Consider the following 11,256-nt stretch of genomic DNA (forward strand, 5'->3'; position numbering starts at 1 on the left):
CTGAGGAGCATATTGAGTCCATGAAAGATTTTAATTTTTGTCCCAAGTTAGCGGAAAGTGAGACTTTGTGAGAAAAAACAAAAAAAAAATCAATTTCCGCTAACTTATGCCAAAAAAAATAAAAATCTATGAACTCGCCAGGCCCCTCATTGAATACCTTGGGGTGTCTTCTTTCCAAAGTGGGGTCACATGTGGGGTATTTATACTGCCCTGGCTTTTTAGGGGCCCTAAAGCGTGAGAAGAAGTCTGGGATCCAAATGTCTAAAAATGCCCTCCTAAAAGGAATTTGGGCACCTTTGCGCATCTAGACTGCAAAAAAGTGTCACACATGTGGTATCGGCGTACTCAGGAGAAGTTGGGGAATGTGTTTTGGGGTGTCATTTTACATATACCCATGCTGGGTGAGAGAAATAGCTTGGTCAAATGCCAACTTTGTATAAAAAAAATGGGAAAAGTTGTCTTTTGCCAAGATATTTCTCTCACCCAGCATGGGTATATGTAAAATGACACCCCAAAACACATTCCCCAACTTCTCCTGAGTACAGCGATACCAGATGTGTGACACTTTATTGCAGCCTAGGTGGGCAAAGGGGCACACATTCCAAAGTGCACCTTTCGGATTTCGCAGGCCATTTTTTACACATTTTGATTGCAAAGTACTTCTCACACATATGGGCCCCTAAATTGCCAGGGCAGTATAACCACGCCACAAGTGACCCCATTTTGGAAAGAAGACATTCTAAGGTATTCCGTGAGGGGCACGGCGAGTTCCTAGAATTTTTTATTTTTTGTCACAAGTTAGCAGAAAATGATGATTTTTTTTTTTTTCCTTACAAAGTCTCATATTCCACTAACTTGCGACAAAAAATAAAAAATTCTAGGAACTCGCCATGCCCCTCACGGAATACCTTGGGGTGTCTTCTTTCCAAATTGGCGTCACTTTGGAATATGTACCCCTTTGCCCACCTTGGCTGCAAAAAAGTGTCACACATCTGGTATCGCCGTACTCAGAAGAAGCTGGGCAATGTGTTTTGGGGTGTCATTTTACATATACCCATGCTGGGTGAGAGAAATATCTTGGTCAAATGCCAACTTTGTATAAAAAAATTGGAAAAGGTTGTCTTTTGCCAAGATATTTCTCTCACCCAGCATGGTTATATGTAAAATGACACCCCAAAACACATTCCCCAACTTCTCCTGAGTACGGCGATACCAGATGTGTCACACTTTCTTGCAGCCAAGGTGGGCAAAGGGGCACATATTCCAAAGTGCACCTTTCGGATTTCACCGGTCATTTTTTACAGATTTTGATTGCAAACTACTTCTCACACATATGTGCCCCTAAATTGCCAGGGCAGTATAACTACGCCACAAGTGACCCCATTTTGGAAAGAAGACACCCCAAGGTATTCCGTGAGGGGCATGGCGAGTTCCTAGAATTTTTTATTTTTTGTCGCAAGTTAGTGGAATATGAGACTTTGTAAGGAAAAAAAAAAAAAATCATCATTTTCTGCTAACTTGTGACAAAAAATAAAAAATTCTAGGAACTCGCCGTGCCCCTCACGGAATACCTTAGAATGTCTTCTTTCCAAAATGGGGTCACTTGTGGCGTAGTTATACTGCCCTGGCAATTTAGGGGCCCAAATGTGTGAGAAGTACTTTGCAATCAAAATGTGTAAAAAATGACCGGTGAAATCCGAAAGGTGCACTTTGGAATATGTGCCCCTTTGCCCACCTTGGCTGCAATAAAGTGTCACACATCTGGTATCGCCGTACTCAGAAGAAGTTGGGGGATGTGTTTTGGGGTGTAATTTTACATATACCCATGCTGGGTGAGAGAAATATCTTGGTCAAATGCCAACTTTGTATAAAAACATTGGAAAAGTTGTCTTTTGCCAAGATATTTCTCTCACCCAGCATGGTTATATGTAAAATGACACCCCAAAACACATTCCCCAACTTCTCCTGAGTACGGCGATACCAGATGTGTGACACTTTTTTGCAGCCTAGGTGGGCAAAGGGACCCACATTCCAAAGTGCACCTTTCGGATTTCACCGGTCATTTTTTACAGATTTTGATTGCAAAGTACTTCTCACACATTTGGGCCCCTAAATTGCCAGGGCAGTATAACTACGCCACAAGTGACCCCATTTTGGAAAGAAGACACCCCAAGGTATTCCGTGAGGGGCATGGCGAGTTCCTAGAATTTCTTATTTATTTTTTGTCGCAAGTTAGTGGAATATGAGACTTTGTAAGAAAAAAAAAAATCATCATTTTCCACTAACTTGTGACAAAAAATAAAAAGTTCTATGAACTCACTATGCCCATCAGCGAATACCTTAGGGTGTCTACTTTCCGAAATGGGGTCATTTGTGGGGTTTTTCTACTGTTTGGGCATTGTAGAACCTCAGGAATCATGACAGGTGCTCAGAAAGTCAGAGCTGCTTCAAAAAGCGGAAATTCACATTTTTGTACCATAGTTTGTAAACGCTATAACTTTTACCCAAACCATTTTTTTTTTTTTGCCCAAACATTTTTTTTTGATTAAAGACATGTAGAACAATAAATTTAGCGAAAAATGTATATATGGATGTCGTTTTTTTTTGCAAAATTTTACAGCTGAAAGTGAAAAATGTCATTTTTTTGCAAAAAATCGTTAAATTTCGATTAATAACAAAAAAATTAAAAATGTCAGCAGCAATGAAATACAACCAAATGAAAGCTCTATTAGTGAGAAGAAAAGGAGGTAAAATTCATTTGGGTGGTAAGTTGCATGACCGAGCAATAAACGGTGAAAGTAGTGTAGTGCAGAAGTGTAAAAAGTGGCCTGGTCATTAAGGGGGTTTCAGCTAGCGGGGTTAAAGTGGTTAAACACAAAGAGAACCCAAACTGTTTCACAATTATTCCAATAGACTATATCCCCTCGGATACATGCCATCAGTTTAAAGTCTTACGGCATAGGGAGGTCTTTTGGATGTATAAATTGTAATTGATCAACCCTGACGAACTTAACAAAGTAGGTGAAGCTATCCTATGATCAGAACATAGATATTTAACAAACAATTTAATTAGTGATATTAATCACACACTAGAGAGTCCCCTACATTTAGGCAACCATGGTTAGCCTGTATTATTACTTATGTATCAAGTCAGTTATTTTCCTTTACCTATAGGGGGATTTGATTACCTCTGTTATAGCTTTCATTTTTATAGGATGTCTCTGACCCCTTGTGGCCATTCCCAATAAGGCAGGTGTCTAATTAGCAAGTAGACAATTGGCCCATATAGTATAGTTACCATAAAATGAGCCACTTATCAATTAACCTTTTATTATACTAACCTAGAATCTCTCACTATGAGTCTTGTTTAACAGGCTGTGTTATCATGCATATGCCATTACTTAATTGTTCTCTAACAGAAGTTTATCATGAATATTTTTTAATTTATTTTTAATTTGAATGCGTTTTAATGTATATGTTGCAGTGGTAACTACTGTACTTTATGCATAATTTATGGTGAATTTTTAGTAACAGTACACTATTGTACAGCTTTTTAATCCCACAGTCACAAGGTGTCTTTTAATCCTTCATATTTTAAACCCATTTACAAAGTTACCATCTAGTCCCCACCCATCCTCCTCTGCCAGTTTGGGCATTGTGTGTATGTGTTGTATTGCCTGATGCTGGGGGCGGTATGGCCCCAAAAGCCATTTCCATAGCAATCTGTATAAAGATAAATTTCATTGTTTGAAGAACAACGATTACTTACCTGGTTGACACCACTGTGAAGCTATTGTCCGTCCTCTTCTGGTCTTCACTGCTCAATCCGGCTTTGCTGGCATCTGGAGGGAGTCCTCGCTGCCTTCCTGAACAAGCATGCTGCTTTAGATGTTGTGCCCTCAGCACAACATAAGGAGGTGAGGAGCTTTAAAGGGGTTATCCAACCCCTATAATATCCCCCCAATGCCTGGGCCCCTCGTATACATTAGACTTACCTTCTCCCTGGCATTGCTGCAGCCGTGCAGGGAGCAGGAGCGACATTGGTGCAGGAGAGCAGGTAAGTATAATGTATATGAGGGGCCTGGGCATTGGGGGGTCATTATAGGGGTTGGATAACCCCTTTAAACAACTTCTTTCACCTCTGTTTCTACGGTCCTTCCTGTTATACGCTGTATATTCTAGTTGTATCTGCAATTCCCTTATTAGGCATTATTCACAAAGTCAGGCCTCATGCACACGACAGTGTTTTTTCACTGTCAGTGATTTGGCTTCAGTGGTCCGTGTCCGATTTTGCTTCAGTTGTGTTTCATTGTGTCTTCCTTATTTTTTTGTCTGACAGGGGAAAAAAAAGGAAGGTTAATGAAAAGTGTAATTTTATTGCACCAAGGTCTTGTAGAAAAAAACGGACAGGTACGCGGACACGGATGACATACCAGTTGTGCATCCGTTTTTTTTGACGGACCCATTGACTTGAATGGGTCCGTCCTCCGTTTTCCACTGACAAGAATAGGACAGGTTATATTTTTTGGACAGACTAGAATCACGGATCACGGACGCAGAGAAAAAACGGAGGACTATCATTTTCTTTTTCACAGCTCCATAGAAATTAATGGGACCTCCACTAAACTGTGAAAAATGACGGAATGGACGCGGATGCACACAACGGTCGTGTGCATGAGGCCTCAGTGTTTTGCATCAGTGGAGTGGAACCTACACAATATAAGGTATAATGGACCTTATATTATGTTTTTGACCTGCACCTGGTTTTGGCTAACAATCACTGATGGAAATCACTGACTAGACACTGACCGTGTGAGTAAAGCCTCATGCACATGACCGTTGTGTGTTTTGCGGTCCGCAAATTGCGGATCCACAAAACACAGATGGCGTCTGTGTGCGTTCTGCCATTTGCGGAACGCACGGACAGCCATTGATTTAACTGCCTATTCTTGTCTGCAAAACAGATGCAGACAGCTTCCGGAGCCTGTCAAAATAATAACTCACTTTCCTAGTCCCCTTCGATCCAGTGCAGCTTCTCCTTCTTCCCCAGGCTGCAGCCAGTGACACATTGTTTTGACTATAGCAGTGATGTCCTGTACACTGCTGCAGCCAGTCACTGGCCTCAGCGGTATATGGCACAAGACTGTTGAGTCCAGTGATAGGCTGCAGCGCTGTACAATATGTCACTGTCTGCAGTCTAGGGAGGAAGGAAAGAGTAGCAGCGCTAGAATAGAGGGGGCTGGGAAGGTAAGCATAAGGATGAGTTCATATCATCGTTTAGCTTTTTGTTGTCCTGATCCATCAGAGGAACAGAAAAGAAGAACAGATCCATTATTATCAGTTTGCTATAAAAATAACTGAGCATCAGTTTACATCGGTTATGATCAGTTTGTGTCACTACCATCGGATATCTGTTACTTTTTCTCCCATCAAAAATAACATCTCTGACGGAAATGACACAAACTGATCATAAATGATGCTAAATTTTTTTTCAGATCTTCTCATAGATCAGCAGAACAGAAGTTAAACAGTTAGGGCTCATGCACACGAACATATTTTCTTTCCGTGTCCGTTCCGTTTTTTTTTTTGCAGACCGTATGCAGAACCATTCACTTCAATGGGTCCGCATAAACAACGAAAATGACTCCGTTTGGATTCCGTTTCCGTATGTCCGCTTGGCCGTTCCAAAAAAAAGTAGTGTATGTCCTATTATTGTCTGCAAATCATGGTCTGTGGCTCCATTCTAGTCAATGGGTCTGCAAAAAATATGGAATGCATACAGAACACACTTTGCCCATGTGTTTACTGTTTGCAATCGTTACAGTACATTACAGTAATGATAACAAACTTCCTGTTTCCGTTTGCGATCTGCAAAAAACAGATCGCATACGGAAACCATACGGATATGTTTTGTGGCATAGCGGAACGGATGCGGCCACAAAAGAGAAAAAAAAACTCAGATACGGAACAACGGATCCGTTAAAAACGGACTGCAAAACTACAACGGTCTTGTGCATAAGCCCTTAAAGCTAGTTTCACATTACCGGTAGAGCCTTCTGGCAGGCTGTTCCAGCATAGAAAGCTGAGAATTGGCCAGACAAAAACCACTGTGCACAGTGGTATTTTTACGGACGATTATCTGTATATTTCATGGGTTGCTGCCGGATCTCAGGCATCATCCGACAGGCTGTTCCCGGCCGGACCAACCTGCTGTTTCAGTAGCGAATGTAATGGGGTCTGGCAGGAATCCGGCCACTACCTGGCAAATATACCAAGAATCGGCCAGACACAAAATGTTGCATGCAGCGTTTTTTTTGTCCAGCCCATTGCTGCCATTGTTTGCTGGACTACCCAGCCAGACGTGTGAAGGCCTTGTTCGCATCACTGTTAGGCCCCTTTCACACGAGCGAGTATTCCGTGACATGAACGTATTGCACCCGCACTGAATACGCACCCATTAATTTCAATGAGGCTGTGTACATTGCGTTGTTTTTCACGCATCACTTGTGCGTTGTGTGAAAATCGCTGCATGTTCTATGTTCTGCATTTTTAACGCAACGCTGGCCCCATAGAAGTGAATGGGGCTGCATGAAAAACGCATTACATCTGCAAGCAAGTGCGGATGCAATGCGATTTTCACGGATGGTTGCTAAGAGCTGTTGTTAGCAAACATTCAGTTTTTTATCACGCGCATGCAAAACGCATTAAAACGCATTGCAGTCGCACGGAATAAAAATGAACAACGGAACGCAACCGCAAACAAAACTCACTGAACTTGCTTGCAGAATCGCATGATTTTCCCAGAACGCATCCGGACCTAATCCACGTTCGTCTGCCAGGGTCCTCAAGCAGATACGGCAGGATTTCACTGGATCATCATCATGTTATTTATCCAACACAATAAACTGCATAACAAATGCTAAAATTGCATTTTTTGGTTCGACCCTTATTCCAAAACATAGACTAAAAAGAGATTTAAAAACATATTCTGTTATAATATGTTAAAAGTGATGAAAGTCTGTATTCCTGCGAGACCTGAAGGCATTTCTCTTTATTTCTGTTAGTTTCTGAAAATAATAATAAAATTTCTTATATAAAAAATCATATGTATAAAAACAAGCCCACACACAGCTCCATCAATGGAAAAATAAAAACTATATGGCTCTCAGAATATGGCAAATCAATAACTAATCACACTAGTGGGAAATGAGAAAATTACACCTGGAAAACTTAATGTGATTGAGAGTGACAAAGAAAAAACTGCTAGTGGTGGTTGGTCAATGATCCCACAACCAAGGTGGCGCAGCCTTTATTTGGGGTTCTGCAGCAGGGAATATGTTGAAGCGGGGTTACATTAACACTGGGTGGCATCTTCCCTTGTTGTGACACGCTGCCACTCTGGGACGGTAATGGTCACACAGATGCTGGAAATCCTCCAGTGGTGTCATTCCAAGCTCTTTCAACTTGGACCTGTAGTTCAGCCAAGGTGGTTGTTGGCTGCTGTGCAATGAGAGATCTGTAACGGATCCGCTCATATAATGCAGACGGTGGCTCCGTTCAGTACGGATCCGTCTGCATTATAATGTTAAAAAATTTCTAAGTGTGAAAGTAGCCTCAGACGGATCCGTCCAGACTTTCAATGTAAAGTCAATGGGGGACGGATCTGTTTGAAGATTGAGCCATATTGTGTCATCTTCAAACGGATCCGTCCCCATTGACTTACATTGTAAGTCTGGACGGATCCGCACGGCCAGGCGGACACCCGAACGCTGCAAGCAGCGTTCAGGTGTCCGCCTGCTGAGCGGAGCGGAGGCTGAACGCTGCCAGACTGATGCATTCTGAGCGGATCCGCATCCACTCAGAATGCATAAGGCTGGGTTCACACCTGAGCGTTTTACAGCGCGTTCCTACGCGCTGTAAAACGCTCAACAAGGAGAAACCAATGATTCCCTATGGGAATGGTTCACACTTGGGCGTTTTACAGCGCGTACGATCGCGCTGTAAAACGCCCGACGCTCCAAAAAGTACATGAGCGACTTTTGGGGCGTTTGTGGCCATAGGACACTGTAGTGAATCACACAAACGCGCGTCAAACGCGCGTTTACTATTACAAAAACGCGCATAAAAATGCGCGTCAAAAACGCGCGTAAAACGCGCGTTTGCGCAACGCTCAAGTGTGAACCCAGCCTTAGGGCAGTACGGATGCGTTCGGGTCCGCTTGTGAGCCCCTTCAAACGGAGCTCACGAGCGGACACCCGAACACTAATGTGAAAGTAGCCTAATTGGCTGCTGACCCACAGGGAATAGAGACTCTGATGCATGGCACCGAGGAAACAGGCAAATACCTAGTCAGAAAACAGGCATCAGGGCTGGCACAGGTTTTGCAAATCTGTAAAACAATTCAAAGGTCAGGGCAGGCAACACAGAATCAATATGGTGAACAGGTCAAGAATCAGGCAGACAGATTATAGCTGTTTACAGGCTCCAGCAAGCTAGAGAAACCTAACGAGATCTGTAGAGACCAAATTGTCTAGGCAAGAAAGTACAGTCATCAGCACAACTATATAGCGGAAGCTGATTAGCAATTGAGAACAGCCTTGCAGCAGCTCACAGAGAACAAGGAGGTAACCCTCACAGTACATATACATGAACAATGGCCATAATTCACACACAGTAAACTGGCACCCCTGGGCAAGAGACATGAACTGCCATTTCAATATTATTAAATTACGTCTTCTCTTTCGGGTTTAGAGGTGACGTCATCGGCGCAGGCGCACTGAGGAAGTGCTGAAGAAGCGAGCGTCCTTCTCTCAGAGCGCCTGCGCTGAATGAGGTGCAGGCGCGGGATTTGAATTGCAGACAGGGCCAGTCGGAGGAGGAGAGCGCTCCCTGGCCCTGTCAATCAGCAGGAGGAGGGGGCTTTTTTTGAAAGGAGGATGTGGCAGCTACCAGCAAGTAGACGCCCTACTTGCTGGTAGAGAGGTAATTTACATATTATAAAAGTGCCGTTTTTAAAGAAACTAGCCAACAGAAAAGGGTAAGAGCCCTATATATAGAAAAATCGCAGTATAAGGCCTCATGCACACGACCATTGTTGTGTCCCGTGTCTGTTGTTCCGTTTCCATTGACTTTCAATTGGTCGGTGGAAAACTCGGCTAATGCACCGGTTGTCATCCGCGTCCGTGATCCGTGTTTCCAGTCGGTAAAAAAAAATAAGACCTGTCCTATTTTGTTCACGGACAACGATTCGCGGACCCATTCAAGTCAATGGGTCCGTGAAAAAAACATGGATGCACACAAGATTTTTTCCTATCATTTGCATAGTAAACTAAACTTAGATTTTTTTTTTACTTTCCTTCATGTTTGGAGATCCTCCAAAAATAAAGGAAGACACACGGAAACAAAAACGGACACGGATCATGGAACAACGGAACCCCTTTTTGCGGACCGCCAAAAAATACTGTCGTGTGCATGAGGCCTAAGGATTTTAATTAGCCTAAAAAAAATATGACTTTTGGGGGGCGACAGAAGCCCTTTAACTGCCTCAGGACCACCGCACGCAGGATTGCGTCCTGGCGGTGGCCCTGTACTTCCTCGTAGACGCGCTGGCGCGTCATCTCGAGAGAGGCGAGATTTCCTGTGAACGTGCGCACACAGGAGCGCGCATTCACAGGAACCGGAGGTAAACGAGTGCATCTACAGCCTGCCAGCGGCGATCACTCGCTGGCAGGCTGTAAATGCGATTTTTTTTTTAACCCTTGAAAGTTATATCAGACGCTGTTTTGTTAACAGCGTCTGATATACCTGCTACCTGGTCCTCTGGTGGTCCCTTTTGCTTGGATCGACCATCAGAGGACACAGGCAGCTCTGTAATAAGTAGCACCAAGCACCACACTACACTACACCCCCCCGGTCACTTATTAACCCCTTATTAACCCATGATCACCCCCCTGTCATTGATCACCCCCCTGTAAGGCTCCATTCAGATGCCCGTATGTGTTTTGCAGATCCGCGGATTCGTGGATCCACGGATCCGCGGATCTGCAAAACACGGACACTGGCAATGTGCTTTCTGCATTTTGCGGATCCGCACATTGCCAGAACTATATAGAAAATTCATTTTCTTGTCCGCAATTGCAGACAAGAATAGGACATGTTCTATAGGCTCTACAAAAAACGCAGTGTTCACCCGATCAGTCCTGATCTTGTGCGCACACTTGCGTTCAGTCCGCCCCACCGCAGTGACAGAATTTTTTTTTTCTGATCACTGCAAAAACACCATGAAATCGCTGCGGCGCTATAAAGATCACTTTTTTGGGGCATGGCGAGTTCATAGAAGATTTTTTATTTTTTTGCACAAGTTAGCGGAAATAGTTTTTGAGTTTTTTTGTTTTTTCTTACAAAGTCTCATATTCCACTAACTTGTGACAAAAACTAAAATCTCACATGAACTCACCATACCTCATGGAATCCAAATGCGTACATTTTTTTAGACATTTATATTCCAGACTTCTTCTCACGCTTTAGGACCCATAAAATGCCAGGGCAGTATAAATACCCCATAAGTGACCCCATTTTGGAAAGTAGACACCCCAAGGTATTCGCTGAGGGGTATATTGAGTCCATGAAAGATTGAACTTTTTGTCACAAGTTAGCGGAAAGGGAGACTTTGTGAGAAAAAAATAAATAAAAATCAATTTCCGCTAACTTGTGCCAAAAAAAAAAAAACTTCTATGAACTCACCATGCCCCTCATGGAATACCTTGGGTGTCTTCTTTCCAAAATGGGGTCACATGTGGGGTATTTATACTGCCCTGGCATTTTAGGGGCCCTAAAGCGTGAGCATCCAAATGCCTAAAAATGCCCTCCAAAAAGATACTCATTGGAATTTGGGCCCCTTTGCGCATCTTGGCTGCAAAAAAGTGTCACACATGTGGTATCGCCGTACTCAAGAGAAGTAGGGAAATGTGTTTTGGGGTGTATTTTTACATATACCCATGCTGGGTGAGAGAAATATCTCTGTCAAATGACAACTTTGTATAAAAAATGGGAAAAGTTGTCTTTTAGAGAGATATTTCTCTCACCCAGTATGGGTATATGTAAAAAGACACCCCAAAACACATTGCCCTACTTCTCCTGAGTACGGCGATACCATGTGTGTGACACTTTTTTGCAGCCAAGATGCACAAAGGGGCCCAAATTCCAATGAGTACTTTCAGGATTTCACAGGGCATTTTTACTAATTTGGATTCCAAA

The sequence above is a fragment of the Bufo gargarizans genome, chromosome 5 (genome assembly GCF_014858855.1).
Source record: "Bufo gargarizans isolate SCDJY-AF-19 chromosome 5, ASM1485885v1, whole genome shotgun sequence".
In the NCBI taxonomy this organism is placed as follows: Eukaryota; Metazoa; Chordata; class Amphibia; order Anura; family Bufonidae; genus Bufo; species Bufo gargarizans.